The 23,872-nt window shown below is 49.5% G+C and overlaps 1 protein-coding gene across 8 annotated transcripts in view; it reads right to left on the reverse strand.

Annotated features, from left to right (window-relative positions):
- Positions 1 to 23,872, reverse strand: part of TCF20 (transcription factor 20) — a 130,623-nt gene that overhangs the window by 62,923 nt on the left and 43,828 nt on the right. For 5 of the 8 annotated variants that reach the window (XM_040597063.1, XM_040597065.1, XM_040597062.1 and 2 more), the window contains exon 3: positions 3,406 to 3,582. The exons of 2 other annotated variants lie outside the window; for them this stretch is intronic. The gene's annotated coding sequence lies outside the window, so the exon portion shown is untranslated. Of the gene's footprint in view, positions 1 to 3,405; positions 4,379 to 23,872 lie in introns of those variants that run through there. One more of the 8 variants, XM_040597058.1, reaches the window with a different exon arrangement.

Here is a 23,872-nt window from a genome sequence, read left to right on the forward strand (position 1 = left end):
TTGCTCTACAAATAAACAGGGTAAAGGTGAGCCAACTGCTATATGCACACCTATTGATCAGGAAGCATGCTAAAAAAAAAAAATCAAACACTCCGAAGAATTACCCATGGATGAATCAACCAATGGCAACAAGTTACACACACATGAATAGCTTTCAAAATGCTAACTGAACACAGAAGGCTCTGAAACTGAACCTCAATCCCCTTGCAGGTGTACCTCTTATTTTTTTTCTTTTCAAAAGAAGGTTTAAAAGAAGCCACCCTGAAACAGTACAGGAAACATTCGGCTGCAATTCAATCAAACTGCCTGCCCTTTTAATGAAGGGGGGAATGTTACTAATAAGATAGCATGCACAAAAAATAAAGGATTCTGATGGTGCAAAATCTACCCACAGAGACAACCACTTGTTGATTCACATACAAATGTGCTCCTATTTTCAGCTTAGTAACAGAGTGCCCGTATCATTAGACAGCTCTGATACATAGGTTAAAACACGAAGGTTACATAACTTTCTCTTATTTCTTCCTTGAAAGGGAGGAAAAATAGCTTCCAACTGCAGTCCTAAACACGACTTCCAGCAAAGTAAGAAGCATTAACAAAAGAAAATCTGATCCTCACAGCAGCCCCAACACACTACATCCTATCTCTGCAAATGAGCAGTGTAGAGTTAACTCTACAGAAAGAAAAAAAGCACCACGAATCTCAAGCATTCACAACACAGCCCGTCCACCTACTGCAACTTGTTCTTCTCCGACATTTTTAATCAGTTGCCCCTTCAACGGAAGCGCCAATCGCCACATCCCCATAAAAACTTCACAGTTCTTGCAAAACACCAATCTTTTGGGACAGGAAAACAGGTGTGCACCTCACCACGGAGCACGAGGGCCTCTTTCAACACACATCAACATAAACATATTTTCTTTAAAGAAAAAAACAAGGGGGGGGGGGGGGGGGGGGGTTAACCATGCTACGAAGAGAACTTCCCAAGAGCCCTTTCTCAAGTCCTCCTCATACCCAGCACTCGCTCTCCAACTCACGGAGGAGATCCCCACATTCCCTCCCACTCAACCCCTCGCACTGCCGGAGGAGCCTCGGCCTCCCCAGCGCTAGCACCGGCCCCCCCCAGCAGCTCTCCCTCCCCAGGCCTCCCCCGAACCCCAGCACCCCGCGGCGCGGCCCGGCCCGGCCCAGGCGCGGGTGCCCCTTACCTGCGACCCTCCCTCCCCACCTCCCCCCGCCGCCTTCGCCGGTGCCCCCCGCCGCCGCGGGAGGTACCGGCGGGGCGGGGGCGGCTCAGCAGCGCGGGCGGCGGGGCACCGCGGCGGGCCGGGGGCCGGGCCGGGGGGACCGCGGGGGCCCGGGGGCGTCTCGCTCCATTCTCCCCTCACCCCACACACACAGAGGCGCACACACACAGGAAATAACACGGGGTCAGCTGACCCCCGCCAGCCAATGGCAGCGGGCGCTGGGGAGCAGCGCGCGCCAGCGGGAACGGCGCGAGGCGGCGGGTCCCGGCCGGGCGAGGGAGCGGGGAGGGGAGGGGGAGCGGCGCGTGCGCGCGCGCCTGTGTACATGTCTATGTGTGCGCGCGGCAGCATGCGGGGGGGTGGGGGAGGGGGTGGGGGAGGGGGTGGGCTCTCCCACCACGCGCCCGCTTAAAGGGGCCGCGCAGCGCCGGGAGGAGCCCGTTGAGGGCGCCTCCCCGCCGCGGGGCCGGGGAAGGGCAGCGGCAGGCCCGGCCCGTGGGCTGGGAGCGGGCGGCACCGCCGCCGCCGCACGTGGGTGAGGCACGCCCGGCGCGCGTGTCACGCCCCAGCCCCCCGCGGCGGCGGCCCCCGAGGCCCCCGCCCGGCGGCCCAGCCCCGGCGGCGCGGAGGCAGGGCGGCGGGCCCCCTCAGCCTCTTCGGGGGCGGGGCCGCGGCAGTTTCCACGTCCATCCCCTCATAAATCAATACCGAGTTATTTTAAGAACCGAATTTATTCCGTTTGGCCGCTCCTCCCCACCGGGCCCCCTCCCAGGCGGGGTGCAGGCAGCTGCGGCGGGCCCGGGAGGGCTGCCGGCGGGGCGGGGGAGCCCCTTCCCCGGCCCGCAGCCCTGGCGGACACCCCGAGCCGGGTCCAGGCCGCAAGCCGGGGCTGGGCGCGCCCCGAAGCAGCGGCGCCGCACGGAGCTCGGGAAACAACATGGAGGCTGCGGGCGGCCGGGCGCGCGCCGTGCCAGCGCGGGGCACCGGCGGCGCGAGGGCTCGGCACGCGCGGCTGCGCCCAGTGGGGCCGGCCCCGCGCCCCCCGCCGCTCCGGTGCTTCCCAGACGATTAGAGACGGGGCTGCCGGCGCTTCCGAGGCCCCCGTCAGCCTTAAATGCGGGAGTGAAGCGTGTCCGGTTCGACTTCCGCGCTGCAGAAATGATTAAGCTTTTTGGAGCATATTTGCTGGTCTTTAGGTTTAATTTTTGAGAGCGATGGGGCAAGGAGACTGGTGGAGGGGGCAGCGCGAGAGCAAGGATGCAGCGCCTGTCAAATCATCATCTCCTTCATTTAAGCCTGCATGCCAGCAAAGGAAGCTCTGTATGACACTACAGTTTCCTCCATCTGCCACTCAGAGCATCTCACGTGAAAACGCAGGAGGCTGGCAGCCTGAGCAGCTCGAAGTGCTGGGCAGAGAAAGCTCGAACATCACTTAAACCTCACTTTGCCAGGAACTTTACAAAGCAGATATGACAGCTTCAAGACAGTCTGCCCTGCTTCCCAAGCTCTGTTCCCCAAATCCTCAGCAAGCCTGATTCTGAGAGAAGGCCCATGCTCATAGTTCATCCCAAAAAGCAACGAACTGCTTAGGAGGCCTGTGTTGTAAGCACAACCGGCTGACAACTTCACTGATGGTTCCTCCACAGGTGACTTGCTCTTTATGTAAAATAAACACAAACCACCACATCTTGTACCATGCATTATCTGTCAAAAATAATTCAGAGCCTGGCTGAAATTCCATCTAGGCACGACTGCAACGATGGCAATAGTCTGGGGAAAACAACCAGAGCAGACAACAATTACACGTGCTCCTACCCTTTGTCTTTCAGGTTCACAATTCACCAGTGTTGGGGACTCTGCAGCTGCCAGCTGGGCAAGTCACGCGGTGGGAGTGCCCACGAAGGACTTGCCTGCTCCTTCACCCCCCTCTGGACTCAACAGGCAGCAGCTCCTTTTGGAGGCAAGCCTTCTGCTCTGATCTGGCCTTCTCTCGCAGATGAGATTACTGAAATGTGCCCTGCATCAGCTACCTGGGAGCTGCAGCTGGAGCACACAGACGCTGCCTTATTGCATGCTCTTGCAGTATGGTGTGCCCCTGCTCTCTTCAGCACTTGTTGCCTATTTGCATGTAGCATTTAAGGAATGGTGGTTCACTTACGGGAGGTGGAGGTCATTGCTTCCTTCGCCTGAAGAAGAGGATCCGACAGCACATTCACTGTGACAAACTGTGAGGTTGCTCTAGTCGCAAACAGCCTTAATCTTGTTGACTGCCATGGCATGCTAAGAGCTTGGTTAGAGCAGCATTCCCTCTGGGGATCCAGGGCTGTGATAAAAGCTGTAATGGGGTGGGGGAACTCGATAAGGTTTTTATAATTTGATTTTGCATTATCTGTTTTCTGATTTTGAAGTGAAACGTCAATTGAGGTCAATCCTTTATGTAGATTTATAAGGTTACAGCACTCTACCTTAAGTTAAACTTAAACTTACCTTAAGGTAAAACCTTTCTGTGTATACAAATACATAAGAAAATACCTTATCTATAAAATCTTGGTATATCGAGATATTTTTTTTTACTGAATGTCCAAAATGAAGTTGCAGCATACATAGAAACAGTTTTGTACAATGCTCAAAAAGGCACTATAAAACTACAAGAACAGCTAACATTCACAAGTCAAACATTTTTCAAAGGACCAAAAATAAGTGAATTAGCATACTTAAATACCTGGATCTCTAGTCTGCTGCACAACAACATTTCCCATCTCCACTAATGAGTACTTATAGGTGTTACAAGGGAAGTACAAGAGGAGATGCTTTTTAAAATATTTAAAAGCTCGTAACTGTGTGGCTGATTTTAAGGCATGAAATGAAGTTTAAAAAAATGTCATGCTATAAATACAGGTAAATGCCACGCTATCGTCAGCTGTTGTACTACAGTAGGCATCACTGGTAATATAAAGGGTCATTAAAAGCGCAGAATGAAAACAAAGTTACCAAAACTATATTAGTTAAATATCACACAAGCAGAGACACAATATCCTTTGTAGCTTTTGAAGTGATGTATCGGGCTTTAATGTACAACCCCACTGAGCTTAATGGAGAACTTGATTCTCTCAGAAACTAATTTTTGGCTGTCTGCAGACTCCGGATGAAAAAACACTGTCATTAGTACACCTTGTTCACATCACCGAGTTTTTCTTTGCCACTGAACATTTCACTTTATTTCCAGAAGGAAGAAATTCAACATCCTGACTTGGCCATTCAGTGACAACTACTTGACCACCGTTAGTTACACACAAAGTAATTTTTAAACTAAAACAGTTAGGACTAATGAAGAAAGTAACCTCCATCATGCTGTTAGGGCTCTGATCCTGCAAACACACAATCAGGCGGGAAGCTAACACTCATGCAAACAGTTCTAGTTCAGGGTAAAGTCATCAGTAGTATGTATCTACATGTTCTTAAAGCAACTTACAAGCAAATCACCCTTCAGTTCTGAAAAGAAGAAAAAACCCAAGGATTTAAGGCCAAAACTGGTTACTTACCAAAACAAACCCTTAAAAGGATCCATTTTCAAATCAATGCAAGAAACCAAACTGGTTTGCAAGTACATTTCCAGCAAACATATTCCATCATTGAAGAGTTAAGCACTATAAATTCAGCAGATGCTCTACACCACAGTTGTAAGAAAGACTGAAGTCTCTGGTTCTAGTGTAAGAAAATCAGCTCAGCCCTAATTGTACAGAGCCATTATGGTACTACCACAACAGAAACCTTCCAAATCCTACCCATTTCCACCCAGACACCCTCCCCCCAGCTCCTAATCAAAGTGCTTCCAAGGACAGAGGCACAAACAAGGCAGAGACAGTCAGGAAAATGGCCTCAAAACTTGGCACCCTCCTCTACAATGGATGGGAGATTCCAGGCAAAATAAAGCCCCCCGATTAGCCCCTGGGGTTAGTGCCACTGCTCCCACCAGTGCTGCTATTACAGCACACATGCAAGCAATGTTGACTCTTTTCTTGTACATGAACTCTGTAATGGCAAAAGCAAACGTTTTTTCCCTGTTATGCCTTAATATAAAGCTTACCTTGCACATCCCTTTCCCCTCTACCACAGATCCCAGAGAAAAAAGGTCCTTCTGACCCCGAGAGGACTGACAAATGGAGATAGAGAGTCTCCTTCTGTCTTTGAGGTCACCACTTCTGATCTAGCCATAATGCAGTAATTACTCAGTTTGTGTGGCTCTCCAGAAGCATACATTAGCAGCTGGGGGGGGAGGACGACACAGGGGACAGGATGGAAGGATGACACCATTCCTGACCTCAACCACCTCTCATCTCCACACACTCTCTGTCTGACCTCACTCTGCCTGGAAGGGGGGAGGACAGCAAGTGATGCAGCTTGCAGGATCGAGAAGGAATTGTCAGGTAACATACGCTCGAAAGATTCTGAGCACCCCAGTGTTTCTTAGAGGAAAGATGATTTCTGAATGCAGCTGGTGGGGTCCTCTTGAGAGACGACTTCTTTACAAAAGGTTTCATTCCTGATGAAAAGCACTGAACTAGCAGCACCAGGAGGCTGAAGTCTCTGCAGAGTCAGGCACACAGATTTCTCACAGGCACGGCACCTGTCCCCTCAAAGTACTACCCTTATCCTAATCCTTTCCCCCGTTACACAATTTTATGTCATGCACAGGCTCACCACTGCACTTTTGCAGCTTTCATCTAAAGGCACTTAGATGCTACGGGAATGGGCATTAGAGGCTAGCTTGAAGATAGATAATACAAAAGATGACAGCAAGATCGGGCACCTACAGGTCACGCAACCAGGGACTGAAACTTATATTCACGGTGGGACAGCTACATCTTTAAGCAAGTGTAAAGCAAGGGCAGCTAGCCTGTTTCTCTTTCTCCAAGAAAGACATCAGCATGGCTGCATTCATTAACATTTCCTACCTCTCTTCCTATCTAGCCCCAGGATTTCCCATACCTTCCTCCTGTTTCTTTTGCGCTTACTTCAGATAAAAAGTGTTACATCTGACCCTACACAAGGGAGAAGCCATATCAGACATCTCCCAAGGAATTGCAACGAAGACAGGGAGGGCTCTCCTCTCATTAATTCACCAATATTGAACTTTTCCCCTTAAGACAGCCAAAGGATCTGTGTGCTTGCTGGAAAGTATTTTGGACAAACACAGATTCTCAACATACTGTCATGTCTCAGCTGCATCACTTGGAAGCTGCTGTCCTCCAGACACAAAAATGCTATCCTCTCCATAAACCATAGTGTTAAGTCCTGCAACCCAATTCCTGCAACAAAGCAACAACTGGGTTGGAAGACTTTGGAGCACCTCAAAGGAAGGAAAACGATAGGTAGGTAGCATGAATCATAGCAGGAGAAATATTAAAATCACCTATATGGGAGACAATTCTGCTCCATCTTTTAATACTGCAACACTTCTGTCCTCTCATCTTCCTGCTATAAGCAGCTGATTCATGAAAGTAAGATCTTTGTACCTTAAGACCTGCTCAGCTGCTTCTGCTTATTCCTTTTACCTTCTGCCAAAAAGCTGCTTCTGGCAGAATCAGAATTAGTTGCTGTAAAAGTAATTGTGATGCTGCAGACAAAAGAATCCAAGTCTAGTAAAAAAAGCGAGAAAAAACAGAAGCTGGGCTTTTGAGGAAAAACAGACCAACGGACCACATTTCCATGTGTATGTCCAAATAAAGGTGGAAATTATAATAGAAAGTCCCACAAACAGGATTCTCTAGCAAGACTGTCTCTAACACGGCAGAAAAGGCCATCAACGAATCTTCATTATCTGAATTGCTAAACATATCTAAATAAAAGGAGAAGTTCAAATATTAGAACTCATATTTTTTTAAATGGTCTTACACAAAACCAACTCTGCCTTGCCTCAACATGTTTTACAGAAAGGAATTTATTTTTTTTTTGCTTTTACTTCTGCTGGCCTTTTACAGAGGTTTCATTTGTTGGGGGGGGGGCGGGTGTTTCTGCCTACAGGGAAGTGTGAATTTCCAGGCTTAACAAGCTTAAATCCCCATGACATATAGTCCCCAATTTTAAAGGCAACTATGATTCTGATTCTTACTTTGCTCCCTGTTGGTTTCCTCCCCGATGCACGCAATAGCTGTTTTGAATCTTGACTGTTCCAACGGGGTGGTGGCATGAAGTCCCTGAAGGAACAGCATTAGTTCTTCCAGTCACCTTGCTGCTACCGTGCTCCAGAATTCAGGCACATGGAACAGCACATGAGAAGGGCTTGCAGCAGCAAGAGGCAAAGCAGAGGGCATCAGACTATACCAAAACCAAGAGGTCGTCCACATTCGTCTGGTATGAAGGCTGTATTTATACTGGGTAATCTAAGGGTCCACTGAAGATACATGTTGCATGAAATCTCATTAACTTCTTGTCACAGAAACTGATTTCTGCTTTTTCTGTCATGTATCGGGATGTTCTCTGGTCCCATTTCAGCAGCAAGATTCATTTATAAAGAGTATTCTTTTAAGCTTCACCACAGTTTACTTATATATATCCTATTGCTAACAAAACACAAGAAAGAAAAAAAACCTACTTCAAATATGACCACTTTAATTACTTTGTATCTTGAGACTCATAAAAGTACATTCAATGCTCAAATCCTCTAATTCTACATTTCAGAAGACATTAATGTCTTATTTTAGTACCCTGCATTACTTCTAAGTCACATTCAAATCCAAGTCAGAATAGTGCACACGAGAACATACAGAACTTTCAACTTTAAAAACAACATATTCAACCATTTACGAGCACTACCAAGACATTTGGCAGTGGGGGAAAGAAGTGTATTTTGATTCATGTCACCTAACCCAAGCCAACAGGGATGCCTTAAAAGCTTACCAGGTAATAGAGGTAACCATCCTGGGTTAAGAAAATCAGCATTAAACTTTGCAGAGTGGACAGACCTATTTTTGGGGAGTCAACCTTCAGGAACTTGTTTCTATTTCAGGATTCAAGGGACTCTTCCAGTTGCCTGCTTAAGTTCAGGTTCAGACTAACAAACCTCTGCTTGTATATTGGTGCTTTCATCATCCTTGTTGAAAAGATTATCTTCTGCAGCTGGGAATCCTCCCGGCACTCACATTTGTCCTGAGAGGTGATTAGGACTGAAGGCCCCCTATTTAACTTGTCTGTAAACGTGCTCAGAGTAATTAGACCTAAACAAAACACTGTTGGTTCTATCAGGGCCCAGAAAATAAGATGGGCACTTCTTAGGACATCACCAGCAAGAACAATTCATGTCAACCTACCAACTCAATGGGTTTCCACTGGTTTTAGCAAGTTTTAGAAATAGCCCAAACCCACAAAGAGAAAACAAACTATCCCAACACAAACATTTTCATGAGGAACAGCAGCATTCAAGGAGGCTGCAGTCCTCAAGGTGGTCCCCTAGTAACCCTGGCTGAAACCAGGTTTAATGAAGAGACTCTGCTTACGTTGGCAGAGAGAAAGCATTTCACCAGGGGTGAAATTTCACATTCCCTGGGGTACCTGCCCACAGCTCAAGGATCCTTCCCCCAGAGCTAAGCCTTTCCATAGGAGAGAGCGTGGGGTGAGAGAAGGGACAACTCTCTTCACCAAAACCAGCAATGCTTTGAAATCTTACAGTGAGATTCATTCCACGGGCTGAAGATCAAGGTGTCAGGTTATTCCTAATATTGATGAAAAAGGGTAGTCACCCTATTTACAATAAGCTAGCATTATCTCATCTGAGAAACAGTAAGTCAGCAGCTAGCCTTAAGTGATAAGCAGAGGGGTTTCCTTAACAGTCCTCTTAATTGAGACTGAAGTTTAAAAAAAAAAAAAAAAAAGAGGGCCAGAAAAAAGCAGTAGTGGTTACAAGAAAGGGAATATTTTAACAGAAAGGGGGAGGGGGGGAACCAATTAACACTTTCAGCTCATTCCTCTTCCCCACTACCTAGAAATTCTCCTCCAATACAAGCATCACCTGCCTAGGGCTTTTTGAGAGACCCTCGCACATCCTCACTGATTACTTCCCCTACTCAGGGAGACAGACTGTCCTTTACCCTAAATGCTTTTATGCTCTTGATGAGGTCTCTTACCCAGCTGGATCCTGCCTCCTTCTCCCACTGCAATCTCTGAGCCTGAGAGAAGACACCTGGGGACCTTCCACTTTGCTTAGGAAAGAGATTTAATCCTTTCATGTCCTAGCATGGGGTTGAAGTGATGCATGCCTCCCCCCTCCCCAAACACACATGGTTACAGTCCTGTGCGACAGATGTCCCCAGCTGAAGAGAAATGAAAGAAAAGGGTTTTCTCCACTGTTTTCTGCTCTTTCAGGACTCATTTAAAAGCAGGTGTAGATAAAGAACTGAGGAAAACCCCATAGGGGACAATCCTGACATACCCAGACAAGACAATGAGGCTTAAAATCTCTTCTTTATCTTATCTTAGCTAAATCGAATCCCCGATGTCCTCTGCTCCCAGTTTCACGGGGACCATTTTGCTCATTGTCCCCCACCTCCCAGGCTCGCATGCAGTGAGTGTCCAGTCCCACTTGATCACCTCCACTTCTGCTCTTCCTGGTGCCAGAGGTCCAAAGCAGGACCCTCCCGCAGTGGGGCATTTGGCTTAATCCTGCAAGGGGGCTGCGGGGTGATTCCAGGCTTTGCTTCCCAGCCAAGCCCGGGTTGTGACTCAGACAAGCCACCAGACAGCACTCAGCGCAGACAATGATTTTTATCTTCAAAGTGCTTTACAAACTAACAAATCCTTACTTCCCCTCTGAGAGAAGAAAGAAGGAGGGAAAAAAAAAATCCCTAAACGTCACCACCTTGATGGAGCAGAGATGCAATAACCCCTGAAGTCCTTTCATGTCAGAGCAGGGGCAGAGGAGTCTTGCTGCACAGCAGTGCTTTTTAGGTTTGGGCTTTTTTGTGGTGTTTTTGTCTTTTACACCAAAGACCTGGATTTGAATTCTGTTTCAGATCACTACGGACAGTATGGTAGGACAGAGGCTCCCAAGCTATGGCCAGTAGGTCACTCCCTTAAGGGCTGTGGAGTCAGGGGTCTGAGAAGCAGGCAGCAGTACATGGGTGTTTTCCAAGAATCCACTTGCCTGTTCAGACTGCAAAAGTGCTGCACAATTAATTATACATCTGTGCTACAAAAGATCAGCTCTATAACTGCAGGGGGTGCTATTCATCAGCCTTGAAATGTACTGGCAGAGGACAGCCAGGGTCCAGTAGTTGAAATAAAGAAATAAATAACTACAAAAGCAGGATGCGCTCTGGGTCGTTAGGAGCGGAGTGCAGCGTCGGGACCCAAGTGACCCAGGAGCAGAGGGGAGCCCGGTGCTGCAGCCAGTCGGGATGCAGAGCTTTGCCCAGGAACTTCACAAACCACAGCAGGCGGAGAAGCCACCGGTCATCGGGGTGAGGTGCCTCGGCAGAGCGGTGGCAGCAAGAAGCCTGCCTGAACCTGCATGCACTTTTCCTTCCTCAGCCCTCCCCTTTCGAGGAGGCAACAAAACATCACGTTCCCAGCAGCCAGAGTCCGGTCTGAAGTGGCTTCACTGAGGGGCAAATTCAGAAGGACCCCCTTTTCCTCATCCCTTTCTTTGGAAGCCCCCCTTTCCTAGAGCAGGCATTTAGCAAGTACAAATACACCACAACGTTAGGCATCCTTCCACTGTCACTCTCCACTATCCTTCCTCCTCCAGACACACACACTAACGCAAAATGACGGCTTCCTCAACAGACTGAATGAGCAAAGCCCTCGCGCCGATCCTTAATTGTCTGTGCTTTACTCTCTCACTCCAGTCATATTATATCACAAAACTCAAAGCAGCCCACCCACTGCCCCAGTCTTTGTCCAAAATCTCCAGTGAACAGTAAATTGGACACAGGAAAAAAAAAAATATTGCTGAAGAAGAAGGGAGGGGCAAGCTAACCCCCCCTTTTCCTCCTCCCCCTTTTTTTTCCTTCCTTTTTTTTTTTTTTTTGAGGTTGCTTTTTGCTGGTGCACCCACATTGCTATTGTGCGGATGTCAGTTAAAAAAACCCAACAACAACCAAAACCCAAAAAAGATGGAGATATTAAAGAAGAAATCATATCTCACAGCCCTTGAGAATGTGACCCTGAGGCCCTGCCCTTCTCCCTCCTGGTGTACCCACGCATCACGGTGAAATGGCAGGCCCCCACCCCATCCACCCCCGTGCTACTCTGAACCTGCAGAGCGAGAAAAAAATGAAAACGCATCCAAAACCAAAACAAAATATAAAAGGCATCGTCAATGAGAGACACAGGGGGAAGGAAGGGGGGGGGGGGGGGAAGCCCCCCACACCACACACAGACGCACGCACATGCACAACCCCCCCCTAACCCATTTACGCCGGTCTCAGAGCAGGGGCCAGGCTGCAGCCAGCAGCCGGGGCCTCCGCAAAGGGACAGGGCCAGCGGCTCCCCGCGGCCGGAGCCGGCCGCCCCCCGCCCGCCTCCCCCGCGCCCCCACCCGCGGGCGCCCGGGCGGGCACGGCGGCGTCACTGGGGCGGGTGACACGCACAGGGCGCCGCAGACACACGGCCGCCGCCGCCGCGCGTGTGGTCGGCGAGAGCTGGCCTCTGCAGGGCAATTTTCCACTCTCAACTTTCAGGGAGAGGAAGAGAGAGATAAAGCCCATTTACTGTACCTTTCTGGCATCTTTCTCAGCTTTCCCTGCTGCTTCTCCCCACCCCCTTCCGATTTATCTCAGCTACTGGTTTTATAAACCGAGAGGGTGGAGGGGGGGAAGGGAAGAGGAGGGGGCTTTTTTTCTCTTCTCTCAGCCCCGTCTGCACCTTCTGCCTGAGCCCGCCGGTGAAGTCACAAGGCTGAGTCTCTGACATCACACAGAGCCCACAAACGCCGGATTGTGACTTCACTGCAGGGTAGAACAGGGAGGAATAGGAGAGGGGAGGGGAAAAGGCTCTTATTCAAACACATATCTGCAGTAGTAACAAAGGGAACTCAGGAAATGGCTGGCCAAGAAAATGGCTTTTTTTTTTTTTTTTTTTTTTTTGTATAAAACATGCTCTCTTTTTTTGTTGAGGTTTTTTGTGGGTTTTTCCCCCAAAGAAAGTTTGTGACCACGATGGAAATACCTTTTTAAAGTGGTCTGGGCAGGATGGACAGCAAGCGCCAGCCTGGGCGCCATCCTCCAGCGCAGCGCAGGCTCCTGCAGCCCTTTTGGGACGGTGCCGCTCGCCGCGGCCGCGCTGGACCTGCCGGGGCTGGAGCAGGATGAGGTGCTGGGGGGAAAATCGACAGGCACGGGCGGCCGGGGGAGAGGCTCTGTGGGGGGACAGCAGGGGGGGATTGAGGGGAAAGGACCGAAACAGGGATGCTGCGGGTCGCACCTGATAGGCGGTGGGAAGGCAAGCACCGAGAGCCACCCGGCCAGCACAGTCACCAGTGTGGCCGAAGCTCCGTGGCAGAGGTCTGGGAGCCATGGGCCAGGCCAAGGTAACGCTGATCAGTGTGCTCTTGGGGTTTTCTTTTCCCCCACCTGAGGATCCGAAATAAACCACTTTTAAAATATAATTGGAGGAAAAGAGGCATTAAAGGTCAGGGTTAAGGTAACAGAGTTGTATGTGAGGCCTAAGCAAGGGAATAGGGTTAAAGAGTGAGGTTTTCAGTTCCCCAGCGCATTTCTAGGTTTTAGGTGCCCTGGGGACTGGCAGGGAGGCTGGGGTAGGTGAGAGAGAGGTCAGGAGGCTTTGATGTACTCCCAGTACAAGGCAATGCTTGAATGTTGCTCTGGGAGCAAAAGCTGATGATACAGACTTCTGTGGCCATTTCTGAAATAAACCCTAAAAGAAAAAAAAGGGTTATTAAGTAGCTATTGGCTTAATGTGACCTGCAAAGTTGTATGGTTTAGGGACTTTTTTGTTTATCCAGCTGGAGGATTTTTTCTTAACATCAGTTTCTTAAAATTTAACACAACCTCAAACATGTTGGTAAATAAGGAAAAAAATAAAATAACTGTTATTTGTGTTTAAAATTGAATATTTTTTTCTCCTTTTGAAGCAAGGCAGCTCAAACACTTCCACTGTGCTAATCATGCCTGAAGGCCAGGAATTCAGAGGGATAAGCCAAGGGCACAGCCACAGCCAAGTGAAATAAATAATAATAATTTAAAAATTACACAGTGCTAATTGTGGACAACATTATATTTATAAAGTTATTTGAACTGCAGAGCCAAAGGGGAGACAGCCTGTGCTCCTCACAGTGTGTCCACTGCTCTCTCCAGCCTCCATCTCTGCCCTCGCCGAGACTTGCAAAGCATTCCCCACTGCCGTGCCGACCTGGAAGGGAGGAGAAAACAGCATTGCCGTCGCAGTCTGCCCTTCCCGCAACCTGCCAGTGCAGCAGGAGGGAAATCTGTACGTGGAGTGAGCGAGAAGCGGGGAGGAAATGATCCAGATCCCTGCCACGAACCGGCTGGCAGGTACATTCCCGGCTTGCTGCTGCCCGACGGCAGGAGCACCCCACGAGTGCCTGGGATGCCCCAGAGGGCTAGCAGCACGTGCAGTGGTGCTGGAAGCCCAGCAGCATGCAGAGGCGAGAGGTACTTGTCAGAAACTTCTGTACCCTGGCAGCTCTACATGCTTCCAGCGTAAACGCAGGTGGCCAGAAGATGCTTTTCCAGGTGGGAACTCCTCCATGGCTGAAGCCTTTGTTCCCATACCAACTCTGAATCCCCAGCACCTTGGGGCATCACCCCAGCCCTGGCACGGCCATGGCACCAGGAAAGACTTCCCCTGTCATTTTATGGATTCTCTATGCCAGTACAGCGATAAACCAGGCTGCAACAGAAGGAATCCTGCCTCCAGTTGTGAGAGGGAGGAAAAAGGTACGAACTGGAAGCAGGAAGGTCCCCATCCGATCTCGTATCCTTCAGCAAGTCTTGCTCCTTGTTTGACCACAACTTTGCTGCCATTTTTATACTGACAAGCTCCTTTCATCTTTTTTAATTATTTCTTTCCACCCTGCCAACTGCATGAGAGAAGCCTCCACATTTATCCCACTCCTTCCCTCTTGGGGAATCTCTCTCAACCTGCCCGTGGCAGGGAGGCAACATGGCTGCCACCATGCCAGGATGCCAGCAAGGCAAGGAGGTGAAGGGGGGAGAAAGGGAGGCACTGGCATTTGTTGGGAAGTGGAATAAAGCAGTGGGAAGAGGAAGGAATCTCAACACAGGCACACCGACTAGCGCGGACTTGCTCCAACTTGGCCCACAATGCAATTACCTGACTTGGAGGCTGGCCAACTCTCCCAGGCTAAGTCCCTCTGCACTTGTGCAAAGTGCTGTCAGAGCTGCTGGGACCACAAATAGTCAGGGCTTCAGCAGCATGTCTCGTCCAAAAAGAAGAAAGAAAAAAAAAAAAAAAAAAGAAAAAAGACAGGGCAGGGACTGAATGGGCTTATTTTCACACAACTGCAATTGTTTTGTTGATGCGGAAAGGTAATTAAAAAAAGTTCTGATTTCAAACGTGCCACAGAATTCCCAGAGCCCGGAGGCTGCTGCTTAGAGGCAGATTAATCACACTGAATTCTCCATCTAGATATTGCATGCACTCCAAACTCCCACCGCTAATAGCTCTAATATTCTCCTCAGCGTGTGCATGCTGCTGGTGTTATGTTCCAGGAATATTAATTCCCCAACTCAAGCTCCTTTCGCTTGCGCATGTACCCTACAGGCTTGCTGCCGGGCACTGGGAGATTATGGAAAAGAGAAAACAGGGCTAGAGGAGAACCGGGGTGCAAAGGTACTGGCTGGAACTCCTCAAGGAAAGTCATTAATGTTCTTTGGATAAGCAAGCCATCCAAATAAAATCTACCTGAAGGCCAAGTTCTTTAAACAAAGAGAGCCAACTACACATGCACAAGATGGTTGAAATTAAAATGAGCTCCCAATGCTGGCTTTGTGTTACCCACTCCCGCTACCCTGAGAATTGCCAAAAATTTCAGTCCTGTTAATTGTGAGCCACAGCTCAAACCAGGGGGTTCGTTTCTGTCTTCTGCTGGTGTCTTCCCCCAGCCCCCTTTACCCCCAAGCAAGGCTGCATGCATCTGAACTCTTGCTGCCACACACTAGCAACAGCAAAAATACAGCGGGTTGTAGTGCAAGCATCCAAAGAGCAGGTAGCACTTTACACGGTGAGCCCCTTCTACCACTAGCAAAACTGACAGGCCAGTACGTTCATGGTCCAGTTCAAGGTCTTGCTGCATGTCAGAGGCCAGAAGGCGTGTCCCCGGGATCCTCATTCCACGCAGAAAACAGAAAAGGGGAGGATGAAGGCAGGAGAAAAATGTGCAATTTTTCTTTGAATTCAAGTAACTGGCATTCCTAGTAAGCAGTTCAGTGTGTGTGTGTGATCTATATATATGGCCAAAAGGCTGACTGCTAAGCTTTAAAACCAATGCACACTTGAGAAGTACCATTTAAGATGTCTATGATGTAATTTTCAAAGCTGCTAAATGCCCAAAGCTCCTACTGCTGTTCAGCAAAGACTGCAGACAGTCGCCAGGTTAAAACACAGTACCCTGAAACCAGCCACACCAGGACTCTGGAAACCACAGTGAAGAAGACACCTCAAAACAGATGGCGCTGGTCATGCTTCCATTTAGTAGGATTACTTGCATGACAAGAAGCTGTCGTGGGCATGATTTTCTTTGTCAAGCAGTCAAAATATGTATCTCCCTGTAATATGAATCAGCATGCCTATGTCAGCACTGGAAAATAAAAGGGAGTTTGCCCCTTTTGTTGCAGGCATTTCTGATATGCGCACCAGCAGAGTACCTGAGCCATAGGTCAATTTGGATGTACAGACCAGCCCATCAACTGTTTTCACAGCTCAGAAACCTTACCTACTCTCTGGACTAAACCCCGTAACATCACAGGTGCGCTGGGGTAGGTGGTGGCCCTTTCCACAACCACAGCAGGTCAAAGAGAAAAGCCAACATTTTAATGGCTAAATACTTTACAGGGGGCTGTTGGTGGTAGGAGGGAGACGCATTAGAGGAGAGACATTTTTTGAGGCTTCATTCATTTGCTATGTATCATGCAGGTCTACAATCATGTGCCCTTGTTGCGACTCTAACCCAGGCACCGCCTGCACAAGGCCTCTGGGGTTTAACTCTGCTGTGGTGGAAGGGGAGAGGCATGGGCTTCCTTCGCTGTGATAAACCAAGGCATCGCTGTGTGTAGCTTAGGTGCAAATCTGTGATCCTCTTTCTCTCTTTGTACACAAAGAATGAAGCTGATAGCGAAGCTGACATCTAAATCCTCACTATTGCACATCTGAGATAACCCCGGTTGTTTTTGTTTTTCGAATTCAAACATATGAGAAGGGAGAAAGACAGAAGGATTTCAACCCTTGCCAAACCCTGTTGCCAGCCCCCTGAGTTACAGATCTATGAACTCTTACATGGGATGAGGGCTCTTTGCTTTTATCTCCCTGTGCAGCGCATGTCCTCAGCCCTTTGCAAACAGATGTTTTGCCCTCCGAAAGGGAAAAGAGGAAAAGAGAGAGAGCATGAGCACGGGGGAGAGAGAGTGAGCATGAGCAAGAATGCTGTCTGCAGATGTCAATCAGGACTTCAGTCTGGGTCTAACCTGCCAGTCCTGCAAAAGGAGGATACATGAATTTTCTAGTTGGATAGTCAGTATCATCAAACAAGAAAATTGTGAGGTTTAGATTGTAATGCAGTCTCATGTTCAGTAAAAAGGCCTTGCTACATGGTGATGATGTGGGACTGAGGAGCCTATTCCTAGCAGCTTAAAAATTAAAATTTCACTACAAATATCCTAAAGAAATGGTCAAAAATAGTACAGCATTTCAGACCGTTTTTGTAGAGCATGGTAACGTTGGCAAGGGGGAAGTGATCGTAGGTAGAATACTGTCAGGTTTAGGGAAAGCTTTCTCTGCATTTTAAAAAAATTGCATGAAGGAAAATATTCTTAGGAATGAAAAGTCTAATGATTACATGTATATAGAGAGTGTCATCTCTATCTTGGCGTTTAACAGAAATCAACTCCCCCATGCCAACACCCTCCCCTCCAGCCACCCACCCTGATATTCTTCTTCACCACTTCCCACCCATTAACCCAGTACCTGCAGTGCAGTGTTCAAGTGGGACTGGCGGAGCTGCTGCCGCTGTCATCTCCTCAGAGCTGGCAGTCACCTGCCAATCTCGCCCCCACTTCCTCCTCCCTCCTGCTCCCCCCCACCCCTCGTCAGTGCAGCTTTCCCTGGGGATAGATCACTCTCCCCCCCACCCCCCCCCCAGCAGCCTGACAAATAACTACTGTTAACTCAATAATATCCCCTTCCAAGGTTTTTTAATTACCAGCTGTCCGCAGGGTGCAAGACTCTCACGTACAGAGAGAAACGGGCCAGAGAGGGAGGCTAGCAACAGGGGGTCGAAGAGTTTGGGCTGAAGCGGGCTTCACACCGAGGGACAGGCTCCTTGTCCTCCATCCACATGGCAGGGCTGGCACAGGCAACCTGCAAACCTCCGTGGGATGCTGCCGCCCAGGCAGCAGACACAGGCACCCCAGCAGGTGCAGGGTGGTTAACATGCCGCTGTATTTTTTTTTTTTTTTTTTTTTTTGGGGGGGGGGGGGGATTTGATCCTGAAAGGGCTGATGTGGAAAGCTGCTCCTGCAGGACAACGGGAGGCTCTGCTATATCAGCTGAGGAAGCACCATAGTATTTGTTTATATGGCATTTTAAATGGGAACCAGAAAAAGGAGGGGGAAGGGAGAGGAGAAAAAAATCAGGTGCATTTCTGTTTGTGTATCTTTACCAAATACATCTATCTTTTCACGTATGAGAAGGCCTTTTTTTTTCCTTTGCAAGACAATAATCTTATTTTGTCTTTTTTTTTTCCCCCTGAAAATTCAGGGGTCTGTGGCTCGAAAGGCTTTTTCTTAGCCTTGCATTAAATGGACACACAGCTTACAAAACTTTCAAATAAGCTCTCCACCTAGTATTTGTTTGTTCACACCCAATTACACTCCCTTGATTTTTAACAGGGTTGAATAAGGCTTATTTTTAAAATTCAGTTAATGAAGTTTTATCTGAATAGTCATAAGCCTATTAGAGCTCGAGTTGTCCATCGAATCCCCCCTCCCCCCCCCCAGAGGTTAAACAAGACCAGAAATCCTTTTGTACTTGAAATAACACGCTGGGAAGAAAAGAAGTGAGGAAGGATAAAAAAGCCCAAGCCCCACATTCGGTCCTTTTTAACTCATAAAGAGACACTGGGAAAAGCGCGTAAATGCAAGGCTTCCTCCCTGCACCCTTCTTCTACTCCTCTCCTTCCTTTGTAGGTCACCTTTACTATGAAGACAGTGATGCTTCAAGTCTTCATTTGCTTAAATCAAGACATTAAGTTCAGCACACCTATCAGGTAACTGCCATACCCCAGGCAGGCAATGAAGGGGAAGGAGCGTCCATCCCAGCATCCTGGCACTGGCGAAGCAGGCACCCTGCATGGGGCAAGGACCGGGTATTCCAACACAGGAGTGGGGCCGAGGAGGCTTCCCTGGGAAGGGGCAAGCACTTTTGGAGGAGGACAAGTTTGAGGACACAGCACCAAACATGCTGTGCTCGGGTGGAAGGGGAGCAGACAGACATGTTGTGCTGTGGGATGGCCCAATGCTGGCCTCTGCACCCCAGCAAGGGCTGAGGGTGGCAGTCAAGTGGGACAGCACAGCGAGCACAGCCTAGGAGACCTTTAGCATCAGCCCCTCCACCCCTGGGGAGCATCCTGGCAGGCGAGAGAGCCCCAGCTCCCCTGAAATAAACAGCAGCCTTCCCAATGCTTCATTAAACTAACACAGCTTCCCGCCATTGCCCCGGCAACCGACACAGGCCTCCTGTTTGCCAGCTGGGAGAATTAAAGGCAGCCTGGCAGCCAGCCCCTGGCTCCTCTGAAAGCTCCCCTTACACGGTCAGAAAGCATCCCCAGGCGACCCCCAAGGTGCCATCTGAGATGGGGGGGGAGTCCTGCCCACCCCCGCTCTGGCAAGCTGCAGTCCCCAGGGAGCCAGGGACCCCAGGATCCCACCACTGCCACCAGCTCTGATGCTGGAGGACAACACAAAGCTGGAGGGCTTGCCAAAACAATCCTTGGACTGGAAAAGGACTAAATAACCCCCCGGATGGTCCAATGGGGCAAAGGTGGACGCTACTCCCTGTCACAGCAACACCTCTGTCCAAATGTGATCAATAGTTTATATTAATTAGCAATACATTCCTCTCACTGCCCATCCCCTAGCTGAGTAAGCAAATTATGTCCTCTTGTCCCTGTTTTCTTCCTTTCTCTTAAATGATATATGCCACGAGGAAAGCCCTAGCACAAGCCCCCCACTACCATCAACCCCCTGGCAGAGGCAGGAAAGGCAACAGGGGACAAGCTGCCCCATCCTTCATGGCTCGCCCTTAGAAAAAGCTCCCATCCCAGGAAGAGCTCTGAATGAAAGTATTGATGCTGTACCAGCCTCAAGCGCACAGATGTCCTGCCACCCTTCTGCCTGCTCTTGGTCCATCCATTCAAAACAGGTAGACGGTCCCTTCAGGCAAGGCAGAGACATCCTTCCACATGGCCTCAAGCGCAGGAGCTCATTGCATTGCCCAAATCCCAAAATTAGATCCACTGGGTTGCTGCAGGTACAACATGCCAGCTGCTTCCAGCACCTTCCTCCTGCCACCACTCCAGGCCACCAACACACAAAGGAGGCCCGCCAAGATGGTGAGGAGAGGAAAACACCTCGCTTCATAATGGCAATGAATAAAGGAGCACTATTCACTTGCTCGGGCATCCACATCTGTTTTGTCCTGTTTTCCATGACTACTGGCTGTGAGCAGAGGTCTCACAGGGAGGAGCATTAAGTATTTATTCCAGCTCTCGGTTTTGTCAGCTTCTGATGCCACCAACATGTTTCGATTCTGCTTGGAAAACTACATTGCTTTTTTTTAACCCAAGGATCCCAAAACAACCTATAAAGGTACTTCCAACCTCATCAACAGTACCCTAGCTTTCCATAGCCCTGCAGCACACGTTTTGCCACAAATGTAATTCTGTCCAGAGAGACCCACTCCAGTCCTGTCTCTAAAAAATTTCTATGACCTACTCCGCTCATTTTGTGGTAATATTTAGCTTTGTGAAATACTACTTAGCTACACATAGCAGAATTAAGAAAAAAAAAGGAGGAAAATAAAGAAATTAGTACATTTCAGATTCTGGCGACTACTCTGCATTGCATGAGGAAGTGGCACATGGAAAACGTGGAGCTGTTTATAAGCATTAAATAACACTCTCTAGCAATCTTGCAGGGGAAAACGTAAAGGCAGCGCATCCAAGCAACCCTACAAAAATCAGCCCAGAGACTGCACCTCAGTGACAGAAGACAGCACTGCAGTTAAGGATGTCTGAGCAAATGTGCAGCAGAGGGAAATAAGGGGCAGCAAAACATAATCAAACACCTTCCTTCAGTCCACAGCTCCCCAAAAGAACTGTTACAGACCATGAAAGGGGAGTCTTTGAGGTTAAGGGGGAAAAGTATGAGCACTTTGACATGATCCACTGTAAATTATAGTGACAGTGGGAAGAATATTGCCTTAGCTTTGATGGGGGATGCAGAGAAAAGGGGACACTTTCAGCTACTTGCAGGAGAAATCGTGAGGGGAAATTGCAAGGGGAAGATGTGCGTGCAGAGCACCACAGGTAATGGCCGTTAGACTGGGAAGCCTGTTTAAAAGTTGCAGGGCTGCCAGCAAACCTGGTTTAACCATGTCTCTCCTACTTTGCAAGTTTCTGATAGTCTCATCTTCTGGTTCTCTTCTTGTGCAGGACTCTTGACCTGTCAAAAAACTGCATGCACACAGGTTTCTAGTTCTTAAGCTTTTCTTCAAAGCAGTAAGAAGCTGAATCCTGGAGACTTAAAACCAAACTCCTTCCCCCAAACAGAAACCAATTTATGTTTAATCTCATTTTTTTCAGGCAGTGCCAAGGCATGGAGGGAGACGAGGTTGACAAGTCCTGAGGCAAAGGGACACCTGCACCAATCTGGACCGCTCTGTGCCCTGTCCCCACCTCTCCAACTGGGAAGCCCTCAGCCTGCTGTTTTGCCAAACCCACCTTTTTTTTTTACCATGCTCCTTGCTAATTAAACCTTCAGTCAAGTCTGCCTCTCCTCCCACCTGGACTAGCTCAACTCCCTGCTTTCACATTTTTTTCATTCTTCCCCAGACCCAGGAGATTTAAGTTTCTTGAGTCTCAAAGCTCCTGGAGGACAGGGTGGGCAAGGAGCGGTCTCCTGGCTCAGGCAAAACACGGTCCCCCTCTGACCGCCCTCCTCCGGGGCTGGATTTCAGAGCAGAAGCGATTGCCGCCAGTGAGCCAAAGGCGCGCAGGGGTAGGGGAGGTGCTGGTCTCCATGTGCGCACCGCGTCCTCCTTCCCCGCTGCTGCCATACATGATTAATCATCCCTGAGACACGCCTGCTGCTTCCCTCTGGCTCTCCAACAACCACAACAGCGGCGGTGGCAGCAGTTGAGAGCAGAGAGACCTCCTCAGGTTCCCAGCCCGGGCCCGGCGAGCGTCTCCCAGCGGGGACCTCTAGATCCTCGCACACATCTCGCTCTCGCACGTGCCGGCCTGCCTCACGGCCTCCCAATTAATCGCTCCCCTCCCCCCATTTTCAAACTCGGCTCGTCTCCCACCCCTCCCCCCCCCCCCCCCGTCCATCTGTGTCTAATTGCATTTCATCTGCAGTCATTCTCTGGAAAACTCACCGGGAAGGTGTCCAGGAGACTAGCACAAGCTTAAACACGCGCTTGACACAGGGAGCCAGGGGGAGGCCGGCTGCTCTGCCGGGGCGGCTGGGGCCCGAGGGAGCCGGCCCTCCCCTCAGCCCACCTCTCGCCTCCCTGCTCCCAGCCTGGGCAGGGGATGGGGGGGCCTGCTGGTGGGCAGGGGGCTGGCAGCTGGGGAGAGGTGGCAGGCAGCCAGGAAGGGCCAGCAAGAGCCGGTGGGGCGAAGGCGAGGCAGCTCAGGCGCCCTCCTTCCTCCGCCAAGCACCAGGCCCGCCTGCGGGCTCTGCCAGGGGCAGCGCAGGGCAGGGGCAGGGGACAGGCCGGGTCCTGCCAGCACGACTTGCTGCCAGAGGAATCCGGGGGCTCCCCTTGCTTCTGCTCGCCAGGACACTGCCCTCTTCCCCCTCACATTACTGATGCTCCTGCCCTGACCACTGCACAGTTAAGCCAGCCATGTCCCAGCTGTGTCTGGTGCAGTGTACGCAGCCCTGCTGGTCACACAGGTCCTTGGTCCCACCTCATCACCTTGCCACTGCACTGATCCCGCATGGCCTCCTGTAAAATCCAAATGTTATCCAAGGGCTTGTTCACCCTGCGAAGGGTGCAACAAGCTGGGCTCTGAACGAGCAGCATGCTGGGCACCACACATCAGCTCATGCCACAGTCACTCTTCTTCGACACCACTGGAGTGAGCAGCTCAGCTCCTAACTGCATATGAAAAATGCCCACACATAATAGTCCAGAACAGCTAGGGAGCCGTACATGCACACCCCAGCTTACTGCACACTGACCTCCCTGCACAAATAAGTGCACAGCGGTTTTACACTGCAAGGAAGGTTTCCTCTAGGAGAAGCAGGCCCCCAATGGGAGCTGCTCATGGTTTTAGACCTCAGGCAGAGAATCTGCAGCCCAGGGGCTGGGCACAGACCACAAGTTCATTTCGTGTAGGCTGGAGCCACCTGACTTCACGCATCATTGCTGGATAATGTGAAGGTATGGACTAATGCCTGGCTGCCCAAAAAGCCAGCTTGGCTCTCAACAACAGAAAGGTTCTCCACCTTTTCTGCAAAGAGTCAGTCTTCCAGCTATGGGAGGGGAGGGACTGAACTACTAACCCATATAACATCACCTTAAGCCTTGTCTATTTGCTGCCAAAACTTTAAATATAAGAATTTACAGCTCTGATAAGGGTGACAAATTTACTTCAGTAGGCCAGCAACTTAAGACCCAGACAAATCTTTTCTCCAACCAGCCAGCAGCTCTGCAGACAGATTTGCTTCTATCCAGGCTATAGCCGTGAGTAGAGTGATTACAAGAGGTGATTACAGAGGTAACTCGCAGGCTTTTCCTTTCACTTGCTTTCCATTGACGATGGCTACCCACCAAAATCAGTCTAAGAGATGCAAACACAGAAGTAAGCAACTGAGTTATCATGACTAACAAGTTACTATTTGCCAGCTGAGTTACAGCAACACCGAACCAACCAACCTCCTGATGATTTAAGCAAACATTTTACTACTTACTGCAATGAAGAAGGATCACAGAGTCAAACTACTATAGCCCACACGACAACTTATAATCTCACTGTGGTAAATCAACTTGCTGGCAATCATTTGTTCATACGTTTTGCTCTGCCAACACCAGATTGAGTCAAATCTTTTGGTTCCACCAAACATCACAAGCCAAATGCATTTCTGCAGTACAACTGCAATGCTGTTTGTGGTGAAGACGCAAAA

The sequence above is a fragment of the Falco naumanni genome, chromosome 5, assembly GCF_017639655.2.
Source record: "Falco naumanni isolate bFalNau1 chromosome 5, bFalNau1.pat, whole genome shotgun sequence".
Lineage (NCBI taxonomy): Eukaryota > Metazoa > Chordata > Aves > Falconiformes > Falconidae > Falco > Falco naumanni.